This window comes from Passer montanus, unplaced genomic scaffold, assembly GCF_014805655.1.
Source record: "Passer montanus isolate IOZ18808 unplaced genomic scaffold, ASM1480565v1 scaffold5, whole genome shotgun sequence".
Lineage (NCBI taxonomy): Eukaryota > Metazoa > Chordata > Aves > Passeriformes > Passeridae > Passer > Passer montanus.
The window spans coordinates 6,429,043-6,447,328 of record NW_024369929.1 but is presented as its reverse complement, the minus strand read 5'-3'; the positions used below and the strand labels follow the sequence as shown (position 1 = coordinate 6,447,328).

Below are 18,286 nucleotides of genomic sequence, written 5' to 3'. Positions count from 1 at the left end.
TCACTGGTAATGTGTTTACTTTTATAACAGTTTAATGGAAATGTTGGCTATTTTTATTTTTACTACACTCCTCAGAATGAAAATGTTTTAATCACTTTTGTAAGTTTGATGACTACTTAGCTGACTAAGCCTTTACTAAGTAAGTGGTCCACTTTAGCTTCCAAAAATGAGGCTTTTTGTGGATTACAAAGATGAAAAGAAGTAATTTTTTACACTGTCCTCTTTTGTAAATTACTCCTTTAAAGTTTTATTAAAATTTGGACTTTTAGAAAGTGTTTTCTCAGCTTAAATTGGTTTAACAATCATCTTGTAATTAAAGTCACTTGAATGAACTTAGCCTTATCCCCAGTATTTTTTCAGTTGTGGGTCCAATGTATGGTTTTATTTAACTCGAAGACAGATTTTGCTCTCCCTTTTCCCAGCCTCCCAGTCTGTCTGTTGATGGAATGAGGGTTCATAAAGCCTGTTTTAGTGCCTGGTGAGTACTTGTGGTGGGTTGGTAAAAGATTCAGGTGTGCTGCAGTGTCAAGAGACTCAGCCCTGACCTCTCACTGCCTGAGTGGGCTCTGCTGTGAAAGCAAAATACTCCAGGTAGGAGGGGGGCAGATCCCTGAGGAAATAAGTTTTCTCCTTCCTAAGTAGGATGTGCAAATGAAGCTATCTTGGGAAGAAAGACAAGTACCTCCAGTGGAAAGTACAGGAATTACTAGATGTTCTCTAAAGTCATCAGGACAAAATTGTCTTTATTTCAGCACTCAGTGCAGCGTGCAGTCACAGGCTGTGCCTGGTCTGTCCGTCTTCATTTCAGGTCTGGGCTGAAACCTTTCCAGAAATTTGCCAAACCAGCCAGGAAGCAGCAGCACAGCTGCCACAGGGCAGTTTGAATAGGGGCTGTCAGAGCCCAGGGGGTGTCACAGGGAGCAGCCCTGGAACTGGGATGTCCTGGGAGTTTCTGTAGCCTTCAGGTCAGGGAGGAGCAGCCCAGCTGAGCACAGCACCCTGAAGGCATTGCTGCCCACTGACCAAAGTATTCCATTATGGAATTACATCTTCAAATAAACCCAAGGGCACTTCCTTCTCTTGCAGTCATGGATAGTGGGAATATATAAGGAATATATTGACTTTTATCTTGACAGCCAGCTAATTTGATCTGGCTGCCCTTACTGTAGACATGCTGGGTAGGATGTTGCTGTGAATAAAAGTGTTTGCTGGGTATTAAAATAGCCACATCTAATTTTAAATATCCTTAATTCCAGTGAGATGAAAAAAATATGGGACAGGGGAATGAATATTCAAAGATACCAAATGTTGTCCTGTAGTGACTGAATGAGCTCCAGAGTTTTCTGCAGCTCTAACTGCTCCTGTTCTTATCACAGAGGTAACATCTGTGCATCTATTTAGGTTATTTATGGTGCTTGTCTGGTTGATAATTAGGTTTGTGTCTGCTGTGACTGGTTAGGTCATGTTTTCCCAGGATCTCCATTTGCAAATGGCTGGTTTTTGTTTTAGAATAAGAGTGTTGTAGAGAGCTCCTTCAGAAGGGCTCCTTCCTGCCCACATCAGGGTTGGTGCTGCAGTCAGCTCAGCCCACTGCAGTGTTTTCCCCTCATCTAAGGGGCTGCAGATTCTTTTGGAAGCAGTGGGCTTGCACTTGTCTTGGCTGAAGGCTTTTCTGTTGAGAGCTGAGTGAGTGATACTGCTGTTTGCACAGTAGGGTCAGGGCACAAGGAATTAAGAGCAAAAACCTGGAAGTTTCACACCTGTTAAGACCCTTGGTGACAGTGAGGGAAGCTCTTCAGAACAGGTACTTTGGCTGCAGGTAGGCTTTGGCACAGGGAATCCCAGGGGATCTCAGGCTGGGAGGGAGCCATAAGGATGGTGAGTCCAGCTCGCTGCTCCTCAGAGCTGCTTCAAACTAAACCATGGGACTGAGAGCAGTCAAACACTTCTGGAACTCTGCCAGGCTTGGTGCTGTGACCTGGGGCAGCTGCTCCAGTGCCCAGCCACCCTCTGGGCAAGGAGCCTTCTCTAAATGTCCAAGCTGAGCTTCCCTGACAGAGCTTCCCCATCTCCCCGTGTCCGTGGCTGCTCCCCAGGGCTCAGCCCCTGCTCCCTCGAGGCAGGGGGAGGCTGCAGAGTGCTCCCCTCCATGGCCCTGCTGCCTGGGGGCCACTTGCAGCTGGGCATCACTTTAGAGTCATTCTCAATTAATTCTAGATGATTCCAGCTTGGACTGTGTCTTTGTAAAAAACTGCTGCTTTGATAGTGTCCTGAAGTTCCTTCTCCCAAAGAAATCCTTGTTTAGAAAAGTCAGTCACTAGAGAATGTTGATTCTTTCTGTGCTAAGGAGATGCTATGAGCATCTGTGTTGGTGTGTTCCCTTTGCTCAGAGCAGAAGAACCTTCCTGTATGAGTGAGCCAAAATTCATGAGGGGTGGATAAGGAGGGATTGGTGTTTTATGAATATCATTCCCAGGTTTTTTTCACATATATAATATATATTACTATACATATATCCATATATATATGTCTCTATATTTATATATATTAATATACATGGAATGTGTATTTTTCACTTCTCATGTCTCTCATGGTCAAAACTTCTTTTAAATCTACAGATGAAAATACTTACTGGGCATGATTGCAAAGTGACCGCATTTAAACTGAGAACATTTCACTAATCTGTGGATATGTTACCCTTTTGCAAATCCTGTTTGATCTCTGAGAAATAAATAGGATTATTCTGGCTCTCAGACTTTCTCAAACACTAAACTTCAGTAGCTCTGGCATGCAGCACCATGTATGTGGTTGTCTGTCGAAGATTTAGTCCTGCCACAGCACAACATTGCTAGATACTGGGAAAAATAAATTTCTGAATGCTGCACTGCCAGTTTGAAGACTTCTGTCACTTTGTAATTTGGCACTTTGGTGGACATCAGGGCTGCTGTTTTCCTCAGTTATTTACTGCCTCTGCTCCTGTTTTTTCCTTGGGACAATTTTCCCTTCAGTTAGCCAGCAAAATTTTTGAGTAAGCTGGATTATCTGAGATTTTTCAAGCCATTTAAATGTCCTTAATACAAGTGCAATGACATTTATTAGGGGCATTCTGGATTTACATGATGGGAATTACATAAATGTGCAAAGCATTGTGATTGCAGTGTGTTCTTACAAATACTTACACCTCTGCAGAAGTCCCACACTGTGTGCAGCAGCATTTTAAAGTCTGATTTCTGGCTCTGAAGTTACTTGCCAGAGATCCAGACTTGCTGAAAGGCTGGGAAGAGGCTTCTGTTGGAAAAGCAGATGAGCTCATGCTACTGTCAAGAACTGAGGCTGTGGGTTGGAGAAGGTTGAGAGTGCTGACCTGGATGTTTGGGACAGTTCATACTTTGGACATAGCACTGGGTATGACAGTAGTTTACATCTGACACTCACTTTCCTGCACAAAATACAATTCCCAGACAAGCTGGAAGGAAGCTTGTTTGGGGAAATAAATTATTTTGAGCGTCATGGACTCCTTTTGAGCCTCTCTTTACCTCTGTTTTTGCTTTCCTTCTTGTCTGCCTTTCACAATTTATTAAATCTCTTCAGACTTTCCTGGGCCAAACAGGTTTCTGTTGTTACACAACATCATCCAAGGTGTGCTGGCAGATCAGCTCTGTTGCCAGGGGTCTGGACATGAGATCTCCAGCTTTTTGACACAGTTAAGGTGTTACATTTGAGCTGTGTGAGAAGATCTCTGGCAGTGGTTTAGGACTGGTGTATTGCATGCTCTGGGGCTGAACTCTGAGCAAACTTTTTTCTTCCCCCCCAGCAGACTGTGACTGTAAAATTTTAGAAGAGTAATAGCCTTTCCAAAGTTATTACAGATTTTAGGTAGGTTGGCTTTTTGAAGAACTTTTCTGGTATTTGCCAGGATCCTATTAAATCTCTTCAGACTTTCCTGGGCCAAACAGGTTTCTGTTGTTACACAACATCATCCAAGGTGTGCTGGCAGATCAGCTCTGTTGCCATGAGTCTGGACATGAGATCTCCAGCTTTTTGACACAGTTAAGGTGTTACATTTGAGCTGTGTGAGAAGATCTCTGGCAGTGGTTTAGGACTGGTGTATTGCATGCTCTGGGGCTGAACTCTGAGCAAACTTTTTTTTTCCCCCCAGCAGACTGTGACTGTAAAATTTTAGAAGAGTAATAGCCTTTCCAAAGTTATTACAGATTTTAGGTAGGTTGGCTTTTTGAAGAACTTTATGGTATTTGCCGGGATCCTCGTGGCAGGAAGGAATGATGAATCTGACTCCATGTTCTCAGAAGGCTAATTTATTATTTTATGATACTATAATAAAGAATACTATACTATATTCTACTAAAGAAAACAGAAAGGAGACTTACAGAATGCTAAAGAGATAATAATGAAAACTTGTGACTCTCGCCAGAGTCCTGACACAGCTTGGCACTGGTTGGACAATGAGACAAAATAATTCACAGCAGAATCCAATGAAACAATCACCTGTGGGTAAACAATCTCCAAACACATTCCACATGGGAGCACAACACGGGCGAAGCAAAGGAGGTAAGACTTGTTTTCCTTTTTCTGAGGGTTCTCAGCTTCCCAGGAGAAAAATCCTGGGCGAAGGGATTTTTCCAGAGAATCTGAACACCACAGACTTTGATCTTGAGCAAGTCCAGCTTTTAGGTTTTTCTTACACCACGTTGTTTCCAAAACCTGAAAAGCTTTAAGATTAAAGGAAACCTGACATTAAATAGAGGGGGGAAGTCTTGTTTTGGGAGCAGAGCTGCTGGCAGGTGTTTGCTCTCACAGAGGGGCTCTGTGGGTGACGCTGGGTCTGTCCCAAAGTGCCGCTGCCTTCTGCAGGGCCCCTGCCCTGGGGCAGTCCCTGCTTTGGAGGTGTCAGACCCTGCCCTCTCACACGGTGGGTGCTGCAGCCAAGGCTCAGAGAGGCAGAATGTTATTTCTTGCACTTGGGGAAATGTGGGAATTAATGAAGAGTGGGCTCACAAATAAAAAAACCCAGGCATGCCCCAGCTTTCTGTAAACACCCTAATTACCCATTACAAGTTGTCTGCCAGAAGGATGTGTTTTTCAAGTCGTTATTCCAGATGGTTCTTTCCAAGCCATATAAATATATGTGTTTTTAAACTGGCAACAAAGAGGGCGATAAAATAAACCGGAAAATTGCATTATATATTAAAATTTAAAAATTAAACATAATTTTTTTTAAAAAGAAGAATACATACTAATGCAATTTAGGCTGAAAAAACAACCCTGTATTCAGCAACGAAGGCGTGAGGTCTCTGCCTGTCCCACAGCCCTGAGCTCGGGGAGGGAGTGGAGCAGCCCCAGGCAGCTCCTGCTGGAGCCCAGCTGGGCCAGGAGCTGCTGAGCCCGTGCAGCTCCAACACGTGCCTGCCCTCCCATCACTCACGGCTCATCCTTGCACCCGAGGCTGTGGGCTCGCCCTGTGCTGCTGCTGCAAGGCAGGGCTGCACTTCTGCTCCCAAGTGCTTGGCTGTTGCCTGAGTTATGGTGTGTTCAGCGTTTTATTCCACTCCAAGAATTTTATTCTGCTCCAAGGTGGTTTATGGGAAGGGTCCTGAGAGCTGTGAACAGTGCTGGGGTTTGGGCTGTGTGTGAAAGCTCTCTGAGGCTCAGGTGGTGAATTTGGGGCCGTGGTGTGGCATGGCAGCTCGCCTTACAAACCCCTTAAAGGTTTAGAAAGCAGGGAAATGTTTGTGAGATGCAGAGAGCAGCAAACCTCTGAAGCCAGAGCTCTGCAGTACAGAGCACTGAGTGCCTTGGTCATCGGGTTGCTTGGCAGGAAACTCCACTGGGTTTAAGTTCATAGAAAAATAGGTTTGCACATGGACCTCTGTCCTCTGAGACAGGATAAACTTGATGTAACCTTTTCTGACAGATTTTAACCTGTGATTTCACAGGGCTGATTGTGCTGCTCAGCTGTCTCCAGTTTCCCAGAGGTTTTCTGAGCCCCAGCTCACCTTTTGCTATGGCTTCAATCTGCACATTTTCTATGTGTCATAAACAAGGCAGGACTGCAATTTACATGGCTGCCTTTTGAGCATTTCCTAAATGTGGTGGCATCTCTGTCATTCAGTTGTGGACCACCAAGCACTTATCAGCTCCCATTTGCTCAGACCCTGGATTATTCCTGCTTCTGGGAAAAAAAAGGTGCCTTTAGGCCTTACAGCTGGAAGTTCTGTTGTCCGTCTGTGTGTGGGGAGTCTGTTTTGTGAAGATGAAGAAAGGCTGCACATTGCATGAGGTCATTTGGAGGTGGGAGATGAAATATCCTTGTGCTTTAGTGTGACCTTGACAAGGCATTGGCAGAGCTTTGATGTGAAAAGCTGAGATTGCTGCTTTGGGCCAGCTGCAACTAGTTCCTGCTGTTGTTCATCAGTTTTAGGGTTTCAGAAGGGAACAGGACAGATTAGGAGAGAGCAGCACAGAAAACTCTTGTCACTGGGCAGCTTTTTGGTTCTTGTGACTGGTTTCCATGGCAGGAAAATACGCAGCTTTGGTTAAACCTGTTACGTGTGCCTTTGCTGTGCTCTGGAGTGATTCCTGCACTTCACAGCAGCGTTGAGCGGTGTCAAACCTCCTGTTGCCAGCAAGAGTGGGTGTTGTGCCAGGGTGTTTGTGCAGAGAGGAGCTGCTCCAGCAGCTGAAGGGCAGCTGGCAGCTCTCCTGCCTCGTCATGTGTGCTGGCAGGAGCTCCTGGGCTGATTCACACCCCAAAATAACCTGCTGGGCCAGGCGGCTCTGGTGAGCCTCAGTGGGACCACAGGACACAGCGAGGCTCCTGCTGAGGGCTGGTGCACTGTTCATACCAAACGGGAAGGGGATTCACGTTCTGGGCACGCTCTGGGATTCCTCTCCTCCACCTTTGGGGGAGCAGGCAGTGGCTGTTTTCTTGCCAGACCCACCGAGGTGATCCCACAGGTGCTTCCATGGAGTTGGGTACAAGCACGGGGCCCGTGTGCTCTTTCACTTTCAAGAGAAGTTTCCAACCCCAGTGCTGATCAGGTTGTCACCTGTCCAACAGCAGCACTTCATGGCTGGTTTTCTTTCTTTTCCTGAAAATCTGCCCACTCTGTACAACCACAAGTGTGGTTCCCAGCTGCCATTTAGAGAAAGGCAGTGGCAGGAAAGGATTTCAGATTTTGTAGGAGTGAGGGGTGTCCCTGGAGCATGTTTGTAGTAAAACCTGGTCATTTTGCCCTCTGCAAATCCCAGGCACTGCTTCCTGGAGGGGTGGCTCATGGAAATTCCACCCTGTGTGGATGTGAGCAGCCCTCGTGCCACAGCAGCTCTTTGAGTGGCCTTGGGGAGGTACCAGGGCAGCTGTACAGAGTGGCCTCCCCTTTCTGTGCTTCCTCACTGCATTTCCCCATGGCTTTGGCTCCTCTCACTCCTCTACAGGACTCAGGACCGGTAGCTTCGTTCTGCTTGTGGTAAATTCTGAAATGAAGTGTGTATTTAGCAACGGTTTTATTATCTTTAAAAAAATAGCGTTGCCACGTTTGTTTCCATTTTCAGGATCTGCTGAACACCTCATTTCCCCCCAGCCCCCCAGGCTGCCGAGGTGCAGAGCTGTTCTCCCTGCGGCTGCTTTGAGCTGACAGCAGCCAACCACCACCTTCTGCAAAATGGCCTGCAGTGCATTCTCTTTCTGCTGCTCTCCTGCCAGCCGGCCCTGTGCTCCCTGGGTTTGATTTAGGCTGCACACGTGGCTGTGCTGGTGGCGAGGGAGCCGTGCAGGCTGTGCTCAGGCCCTGCTGGGTTTCCATGGCTGCGCCGCGTTCGTTCACGTCCCTCCTCACCCGTCACAGCCCTGCAAATGCTCTGATGGGGGCTGTTGATTCAGCAATGGCAGCCGATAGAGCCCATCAAATGCTCCGGGAATAGTTTATCACATAAATGATTCAGCAGCTGTTGGTGTTTCTTATCACATAATGTGTTTGACCACTTGGTGTGCTTCGGTGCACACGATTGCTGAGGGGGCTTTTCTGCTTTGCTCACCTCTGGTGCAGGTACAAAGGTTTCCTGTGCTCTTTGTGGGTGATACAAGAGGAGAAGTGGGAGTCTGGAAGGTCTGGTAAAGGCTTGAAGTCTTCTTCAAACAATTCCCAGTTGGAGCAAGGCCAGATGGAGCCTCTGAGAGCTGCTAGCTCTGTGTGTTAAAGATGTTAGCCTTCAGTTTTGCCCCACAGTTCAACACTGCCACAGTTATTCCAGTAAAAGGGATAATTGAGCATGCCCTGGGTTGTGACCTGGGGTTACCCAAGTGCCTGTGCCCAAAGCTGGGTGTGCAGGAGCTGCTGGGGTGGCAGTGGCAGCCTGCAGCAGGAGCCAGCTCGGGCAGTGGGCATCAGGCTCTGCAGCAGCTCGGGCTGCACTCACCCTGCCAGCAGCAAACAGCTTCACGGTCTTTTGTTTGCCTTTGCTTGACTGTGTGTCCTGTTTTTCTACAGAAAGTTTGGTTGCTGTCTGATGTGACACGCTTATATTTGTGTCAGGACTTGTGGGGTTTGGCTATTTTGTTGTTTTCTGGATGCTTAGGTTCACTGCACAAGTATAAACCTTCTAGGATACAGCTAAGAGGTTTAGGTGTCAAGTACTGAGGGCACAGTGTAAAACTGCACCTAAGAAAGATCCTTTGTTATCTTCCCTCTGTGGTTGTCCCTGTCACCTGCTTGATTTGATTGGGTCTCGCCACAGGAGCAGACTTTTCCCATCCACAGGGCTAGAGTGTACTTATTGTGGATATGCAATATCAAAACACCCTCTTAGGGTGGGAGTGGCAGGGGCACCCCCAAGAATTTTGATTTTTATTTTACTTTATTTTATTTTTTAAATTGCATTTAAAATAGTTGGCTGATCCCTCCACTACTAGTGGGCTGCTGGCAGTGCATTTACAGTATGAACATCACTGGTGAGAACCCCATTTTCCCTGTCAGAAGTGAGAGAAGATCAGGCCTGCAAGCCTGTCAGGGGCTGTAACTTGCCTGTGCATGGTCAATTTGCATTGCAGATGTTTCCTCACCAGCCAGGGGTGAAGGCAGGCTGTTCTCCCAGGCATCCCACACCCATCCTTGTCTGTTGGGCACTACCTTGTCCCTCAAGCAGCCTCTGCAGTATTTTAACCCAGGGCTTGCTGGGGTGAGTGGTCAAAGCAGCCAATTAACCCCTGCCTGTGGAAGTGGAACTGCCAGTGAGGGTTTCTGTGGCAATTTGTGCGGCTCATACCACCCTGAGCACTGAAAATTCAGCAAGTGGTCTGGAGAAGGAGGGATTTAAAGTCACAAGGCAAGAGCCAGCTGTCTCCTGACGTCCCTCCAGTCACCACCCCTCATGTGCCTCCCGGCTCTGGTGGAGTGGGAGTCACCAGCTCCTCATCACTGGCCTGTCGAGGGAGAGCAAGTGGGAGCTGCAGCCTGTGGGAGTATTCCGTGTACCAAAACGTGACTCAAGGTGCAGCTCAGTGCCATGTTTTCTTTAGCAACAAAACCTTCTGACAAAACAAGCCAAAGCCACTTGACAAAACTGTTCCTGCTCCAGCAGCCTGGGTTTTTCCTCTTGTCACTAGTGGGGCCACAGGGTAAGTGGGAGTACTGAAATAGTCAGAGTTAAGTTTTAAAAAATAATCTTTTTAAACAGAGGAAAATTTGTTCCTGAACTAAGCTCCTTCACTCCGGAGCTGCCTAGTTCCTCAGCATCTGATAACATTGAAAAGAAGTAGAGAGAGCACTGGCCTTGCAAGTGTGTGTCTGAGGAATCTGCCTCCACCCTGAAACCAGGGGGAGGAGAGGAGGAACTGTATTTTTGGCACAGGTTACTTTGTGTATTTACATTTTCTGCTGTGATGAATTGCCTGTAATGGCCAAATATGAGCGATTCAGTTAATTTGGGGCTCTTTTCCTCATCGAGCCTCTGGTAGCTTTGCAGTGCTGCACAGGGATGCAGATCTGGGGCTGTTTAAATACTGCTCACTTTTTCAGTTCATCACACTCCTCCCTGATCCTTCCTCCTGGCAGTGAAGCAGTGTGTAAATGTGTGTGCTGAGCCTTTGAGTTTGTTGTTAGGGTGAATTTTCTGTTAGCAGCTGAGGAGAGCGCGCTGGAGCGCCTCAGCATCCTCGGGGCAGTGGCACGGATGGAGCAGGGAAACTGCAGCTGGGAAAGCCCTGCAGAGGAGCTGTGACACCGGGCCAGCCTGGGGGGATGGCCGAGGTGGGTGGGCTTAGCTGAGCCCCACGGTGCTTCATCAGGGCTGCAGCGATGCCCTGTTCCTCAGGTGGGTGTTTTGGAGCTGCTGCTGCACCTCCCCTTGGCAGGAACCCTCGTCCCTGCAGGGCCCCCTGTCACCGTGATATTTTCTGAAAAATCCCTTCGCCAGGACTCCTTCTCCTGGGAAGCTGAGAAGCCTCAGAAGAGAATGAAAACAATAATTACCTGACTCTCTTCTCCCTGTTTTGCTGCTTTGGAATGTGGTCTGGAGATTGTTTACCAGCAGGTGCATGTTTGATTGGTTCCGTGTGAACTGTTTTTACTTAATGACCAATCCCAGCCAGCTGTGTCAGACTCTCTGAGTCAGTCACGGGTTTTTAATATTCGTTCTTGTTAAGCCTTCTGATGTAGCCTTTCTCTATTCTCTAGTATTGGTATAATATAATATAATATAATATAATATAATATAATATAATATAATATAATATAATATAATATAATATAATATAATATAATAATAATTTCAGCCCTCTGAGAACATGGAGTCAGAGTGTCAGTCACCTCTTCCCTCCTCCTGGGACCCTCACAAACACCACAGCTCCCTCCCTGCAGCTGGCAGTGTGTGTGGAGGGAGGGCAGCAGGCCCTGCAGGGACTCCCCTCTGGTGGCTGCTCACACCAGCCTTGAATCCGGGTGTCCCTGCCAGCCCTAAGGGCTGCCTGGAAGCCAAGTGGGGAGGCAGGGAGTGCAGGAGCACACCCGTGCCAAGCTCGGTGTGCCACAGTCAGGTGGGGCAGCTGCTGCCCAGTTTGGGGAAGGATGGTTCTAGAAAGCTGGGCCACCTTCCCACAAGCCTGCCTGCTGCACAGGTGTGCCAGGTAAGCTGGGGTGGAGGCTCCTGGCTGGGATCTGGGAGCTGCTTGCGGGTCTGTGGGTTACAGGACAAGGAGTGAGGCACAGGCAGGCACCACTGCAGACATTCCAGTCATGCTCCAGAAAGTATGTTGTCATTCTGACTTGCAATTTACTACCAAGATGCCACTGCGACCAGGATTTTATTTTATTTTAGTAGCTGAACAAACATTTTTCTCTCACGACAATGTACTGCACTAGGCAGAAAGGAGTTACCTCTCTGGAGAGACACCAGTTTGGGCAGTGCCAGGTTTTCAATGTCATGGCAAAGGGTTTTGAGCAAGGTGGAACATGCTACCTTCTGTGTCATCGAGCTCAGCAGCAAATGCAGCATCCCCCAGGGACGGAGAGTGCTGGGATTGGTTCTGGGAAAAGCAGTGACGCTGCAGGGCAGTTACACACAGGTAACAGAGCCCAGCTGGGGAAAGGGGAAACTGCAACACGAGAAGGTCATGTTGTGCTGCTTCTCTGGTTTCCCAAGCTAGGGCCCACTCCATGTCCCTGAAAGACCTAGGTAAAGCTAAAGTTAAGTCAGTCAGATAAATATTTATAGTACAAATCTTGGAATATAATCCTCGAGGGGTCTGGTTGCTCTCTCTGTGCTCCAAAATGTACTAAAGGGGAAATAATAGTGCTATAAATACAGTCATGTTTAGCTGGGTCATTACCTTGGGGTGTTTCTGGCCCTTCTCTGGGGACTGGAGTTGCAGCAGTGAAAAAATGAGCAGGGAACTGAAAATCCAGTAGAGGGTGATCCCTTTGCCAAAGTTACTTGGTTTGCAGGGCTCCTCAGTTATGCAATGATTCATCATTACAGTAGCAATCAGGTTTAAAGTCCTTGTATGTGCAAGTCATGGCAGCAACTAGGGCAGCCCTTGTACAGGCTGGTCAGACCATCTTGTTGCAGGTTTCTCTGGAGAAGCCTCGCCCATCAGATCTTTTGGGTTGTTTGTGGTGAGGTTTTTCAAGTTTCGTATTGCCTTGTATTAGAAAATAGAGCAGTGCACAAGATTTAAGGACACAGAAAAAAGTAATAAAATTATTATTGTGTTTTTCTACTGCCAGTTTCCCACACCAATTTACAGAGGCATCCTCCAAAATAGTTAATAGCTACACACAGAAAAAGTGCATCTTTGTGTAGGAGAGGAATTTGATTTGGTTTTGCTCTTTCTCTTTATAGGAGCAAGACTTGGTGCTGCTGAGCACGTGTTTCTCCTGGACCAGGCTGCTCCAATTTCAGTAATCAGTGGGTAGAGTTTGCAAGAACTAAAACCAGCTTGCACAGAAAGTGAAAGGACCAAGCTTTCCTAAACCCACCATCCCCAGCTTCTGTGGGAAAGACTCCGAGGTTAGTGTGCTGCTCCTTTGCCCGTGGAGTTCCTGATGTGCTCAAGCCTTGCTGGGAAACGCTGAGTGTTTGATTTGGTCTGAGATGCCCCCACGGTGGGGGAGGCTGGCTGGAATGTGGGGCTGCACCAGCCTTTCTGCTCCTGCTGGGAAGAGGAGAGGCAGGGGGGAGATGGGGGAAATGCTGCCTGCCTTGTTTTCCGAGGGGGGAGCCACTGTACCTGCAGGGACTCTTCCTCCATCCTTTTTTCTGCCCGGTAACTCGATCCCAGGTGATCTCCTTGTGTCATGTGGTCTGTACTTGTTATCCTAAGCAGCCTTGTTGCTCTAACTCCTGGTGCTCCGTAGTTAACCCTGAAATTGAGTTTGTGCAGCCTGTGCAGGACACAGCAGTTTGGGAGGAGCAGGTATTGGTTATCCTGCACATGACTCCAGTACTAGCCAAAATCTCTCTAGCTGGTGCACACCACGCTCTGCAGAGAGTGCACGGGGTATATTTAGGGTCATTACTGTATTTAGTACATGGCTGTGAAACATCTGACTGCCAGAAGGTCTGGGCTGTGGGTGCTTTGCTGTTTGAGTACCAGCAGTGAGCTGGAACTTTCTCCTGTGCCATCAACGTTTGGGCTACACACCCAGCAAAGGATTGGTTCTGCTTGGATTTATATCACTCTGATGATCTTCAGCTGATCTTCAGCTTCTCTGTGACAATAGGACCTCTGAAAGAGAAGGAGTAACATCCCTTTCTTTTGCCAAATGCAGTAGCAATGATGTGCAAGACCAAGTGTGCTGTGAGGGATGTTCTGGCCTGGATTCCTGGGGCCAGCCCGCTGTCCCAGGGTGTCTGAGCGTGTGGGGACCTCTGACTGTCTGTGAACCTCTAACAGGGACCAGTCTCACCCAGAAAGAGAACTCAATTTCTCTGCTCTAAATCATGTTTGCCACAAGGTTCATCTGTTGTCATCATTGATCTTCACACCTACCTTCCCACACTCTTGCTCCCTTGACTGCTGTTTCAGATCTTTCTCTTGTGGTTGTGTATTGTTACATGGAATGGGTGGCTGCAGTCACTCCCCAAACACCCGCTGAGCTCTGGAAATTTTATCACATATCAGTCAGCATCACGTGGTAGGACTAGATTATACTGAGACAAAATCCTCTTCTTCCCTCCCCCCCCCCCTTTTTTTTGGGGGGGGGGTGGGTGGGTTGGTTTTTTTTGTTGTTTTTGGGGTTTTTTTGTTTGTTTGTTTGTTTTGGAGGTTTTTTTGTGGTTTTGGGGTTTTTTTTTGGTTTTTTGGTGGTTGAGTTTTTTCCCCCCAGGTGGATAGCTGAAAATAGCCTTGTTCAAAACAGACCTCCCACAGAAGCCTGTATGAGTCTGGCAGACACTAGAGCTTGAAAAGTGCTTCATGAGTTCATTTTGACATCATAATTTGTATCAGCATTTGAAAAAAAAATAATGCTGCCTCTTCTTCACTGAAGAGCTTTCAGCTTTGTGCTTGACAAGTGCATTTATCTGATCATGTACAAGAAGACTTATTTTCAGGTGATTTCCCTCTGATGTCAAGCCATAAAGCAGCCTGGAGTCTGATCCCAGAGGGCCTTACCCAGCACTGTCTGCTGGCTGCAGCAAACAGTCATTTCTTGCAAATAATTAATCCCCTGTGGAGCATCAATAGCTGGGTTGCTGATATTGCATTTAGATAAGGAGGAGGAACTGTAGGTGATGCAGGGGAGTTACTTTGAAGTATTTGTTCTCTCTCTAAAGCACTTTCTAACTGAAAGGAGATGCCTATCAAATCTTCCTCTTGCCAATTAAATGTAGGTCTGAAATTGCTGCTTCTGTGGAGTTTGAGGAGGTCCAGCCCTCTCATCAGCCTGCTGCTGCAGCTGTGTGTGGATGGGTTCAGGCCAAGGCAGTGATCAGACAGGTCCCTGGCGTGTTCTGCCCACTCCTGGCTGCCCTAACTGCAGGTACCAGGGCAAGAGCTGGAATCCCACCTTGCTTTTCTCAGCCTGCTCCTGTCCCTGCCCAGGGCAGCCCCGTGCTCAGGGCCCACTTTGGAATAGTTTCCCTGAGCATTTACTCTCTGCCCCTCACATCAGGAGCTTGAAGCTTGCTGACTGCAGCTGGAGCCTCCTGTCAGAGCCAGGGTGTGTGCCCTGCTCCCCTCATCCAGCTGCTGCTCTGGAGGAGCTAAACACTCACAGCTTCTGCTGCAGCTAATGGGAGCTGCAGAAAAAGCTCAGCAATCATGAAAATCCAGCCTTCAACTGCACTCCTGGGAATGGAGATGGCTTATCCTGTCATGAACCCTTAAAAGCCCTGGTAGTGCACTGGAAGTGGTTTGTAATAGCAGGAATTCATTTGTTAATAAATTTCCCCTCGCTTGCCCTGACACTAATTCAGTGGGCTTCAGCTGCCAGGTGCCTGGTGCTTACACCAGGGAAAAGCAGCTCAGGGTTCCAGGGATGCTGGTGGGGTCACAGTTCTGAGAAAAGCACCCTGGCTCCTTTCATGGTACAGATGGGGTCACACACAGCTTGCTCAGCCTCTGGTTTCCTTCTGGAGTATAAGCTGTGCATAAAGAATAACAACTGTGATAATTTTAGGAGAGCAAGTTTTAAAAAAATACATGGGAAAGTGGGATTGACTATAAAAAAGACTAACAGGAGACAGTCTTGCAGTGGCAGGGAGAAAAAAGATGTTTTAATAGGCTTCTCTGATTACCACTCAACAGAACCCTCTACTCTCCCTAATGAGAGCAGGTGAACTCTCCTGACTTTAGCAGTGACCTCCCCATGACATCTTTTCTTGAGGCTCGAGCCAGGCTGGTGTTCCTGGAAGAGGTGGGAGGATTCAGTTATTTATGGCTAAGTCTTTTGAAAGAAATTAAATGGTACTGCATCAGAATAACTCATTGCATCTCACCTGGTATTTATCCTGTCATGAAAATAAAACGTTAAACATGTAATCAGAAATTTCAAAAGTAGTGTTTCTTTTGTTAGCTGGTTTTGAGTAAGCATTGCTCTTAAAAACTGGAGAGTTAGGAGGCTGGTGGTGCTCTTAGAGTGGTTTGTCATCTGCAGCCTGGAGAGGTGCTGCAGAGCCCCTGTGACAGGCAATGGATCCAGCTGTGAAGGGATGGCAGAGCAAAGCCACAGGAGTCTAAGTTGCAGCAGTGGAAAAAAAAAAATTCTCTGCAGGCCCTTATCATGCTGTACACCAAACAAGCTTTGTGGCCCCGGGTCCTTTATGAGCTGAAGGAAGGTGGCCTCCCATGTCCCCTGTGGCTGGGGGGAAACACCAGAGTGCTTTGTGCATGTGGTCATAGGAAATCTCTTCTTGGAATAGATGTGAGGGCCCTTGTTGTGCTCTGCTCTTTTCCTGCTTTATGCACAAGCCCGTCCTTGGAATGATGTGCTGTTTCCTGATGCTCCTGGAAAGCAGTTTCCTGCCACTCCTGGAGAACAATTTTCTGCCCTGAGATAACCAGGAGCCGTTTACTTTCACCAGGATTTGTCCCCACATCCGATTCCCCAGCAGTTCCCACATGGGAGCAGTGGGAATAGAGGAGGCTGTTGGTGTGCCAGATCCCTCCATGGGCCTCTTCCAGCAGGAGCAGGACAGGCAGCCTCTGCTTAGCTTGTGCTGGAAGAGAGGAGGAAGAGGGGGAAAACAGAATACAATGTCTGTCTTTTCTTTGTTTCATTTGCATGGATTTTCTGGATGGCTTTTCCTGCTCTGACTCAACACGAGTGAGCCCTCAGTGCCCAGTGTGTGATTGTTCTCTGCTGACAGGGGAGGAAGGAGGGTTGGTGAAATGGCCTCTGACATTTCTCTTAACTTGTTTAAACAAATACATCTCAAAACCAGTTCTCTGTAAGAGGGCAGCACACAAAGGTTAACTCTGTGTGTGCTATGAGTACTTTTATGTGATATTATGCTTTTTCAAGGAGCTTTAGGTATGTTTTCATTGAACTTGAGCTCCTAATTCTGGGTTGTTTAACAATGTGTAGCTCCATTGCAAATAAGTTAATGTGAATACATTTTTTGCTGGTTGTGGAGTTTATCTTGTTCTTTAGATTAATTATAATGAAAATATTCTGTCTGCCTTTCCAGACTTGTGGGTATTTTCATTCCTGTTTGTGAAATTGGTAATATTACATCATGATAATATTTTCTGGGTTTTAAGAGGGTTATGACATGGCACTATTATGAATGGACAAAAATTACCAAGAAAGCCTGTGACGGTGTTTAATAGCAATGTCTGTGTCTTTTATTACTGCAGGCTTGTAGTCTGCTTTCCCCAGTAAATTCACAGCACACAGTTCAGTCTCATGTTCATGCATGTCTTGGAGAGTAAAAGAAGTTTTGTCTGTGCAGGAGCAACTGGAGATCAGGAGAGATGTTACGAGTTGTTTTCTGTCATTTTTGTTTCACTGACCAGTTCCAATCCCAAGGGAGCTGCTGCCACCTTTCCAGGGCCTCCCAAAGCCTGGATGTGAGGAGCAGCATGCTCCAACTGGAGCTCCCCATTTTCCATGCCTCTGGAACAACACACTGAGTTTCCAGATGACAGCAAAGGGTTTCAAAGTGAAATAATGCCCAGGCTTGTTCTGTTCCTGACATCAACCCCCTGAGTTCTCTCTCTGGCATCTCAGAGATTTTGTGGAGCTCAGTAGCCTGCACTGTGCCCTCTGAGCAGCAGGTTTGCCAAGGGCTCTTGGAAAGCCCCTGACAAAGACCTTCCTTGGTGTGCTGAGATACAGAAGTCTTTTAAGGACTGGAATTAGCTAAATTGTGATAAGCTGCCGGAAGAGATTTTTGGGCTGCACTGAGCTCCAGGGAAAAAACTTTAATCCACAAATCATACCCTGCTGAAGGAGGTTTTGTTTTGCATAGCTAGTCAAATAGCAGTTTGTCTATGTTTTCATTTCTGTTTAGAGCTTAGGAAAAACCCTGACCTATTTGAGCCCTTGAAAGGGTTGTGCAGATTCTTACAAAAGGAAAGGCCTTCTCCCTCTGAGCAAGGAGCCACTGGAGCTGGTGCTGCTTTATGTAAAGGGTGAAAAATGACTCAGTAAATGTGCAAATTCAGCTGGTGAACTGGGACCTAGAGAGGAGAACAGTGATAGATGGTCGTCCAAGAGGATATTCCAGTCCAGGTTTATTCTTGCTTTTGGACTAAGAGTGCTACTGATCACAGAAAGTTACAGCTTTCCACTGAAGTTCCTCTCCTCAGCCTCTTCCACCCTCAGCAGAAGCCCACAGAGGTGTGTGTTTCACCTGTAGATCTCCCAGTGTGTGAGGAGATGCTTCAGGGAAATGCTCTCCCCAAGCACATCAGGTGGGGCAGGTCCTTGACCTGTCACCTCTCTGCTGAGGCTGTCAGCACAAAGCCAGGCTGGGAACCTGGCAGTGCTGGGTGACACCCTGGCTAGGTCTGGCACAGGTTGTGGTCAGCCTGTGGGCCATAGCTTGTGTTTTTGCAAACATTTTGCATTTAGTAGCTGTGTTTGTGCCCATAGGATCAGTTTCTATAATGTGCTGACATGCTTTGCTCCTGTAGGAATCTGTCTCTTGACACCTCTCTGATGCCCACTGGCATAACAGGAGAACCTTTCCAAAGATCTCCTTGTGTTACCATTGTTTTTAGCACTGAAATGCACTTTCTTCTCTGCCAGGCCAGCAATCCTTCCCACAATGCATCCTCATTCTTGCCTCTTTTTCTCCAGGCAAACATGACCTGCAGGCTTTCTAG

General features: G+C 47.3%; 1 protein-coding gene across 1 annotated transcript in view; it reads left to right on the top strand.

Annotated features, from left to right (window-relative positions):
- Window positions 1–12,412: 12,412 nt before the first annotated feature.
- The window catches only part of MAPK6 (mitogen-activated protein kinase 6), a 63,150-nt gene continuing 57,276 nt past the window's right edge, over window positions 12,413–18,286 (top strand). Inside the window, exon 1 of the mRNA XM_039723600.1 lies at window positions 12,413–12,522. The gene's annotated coding sequence lies outside the window, so the exon portion shown is untranslated. The remainder of the gene's footprint in view (window positions 12,523–18,286) is intronic.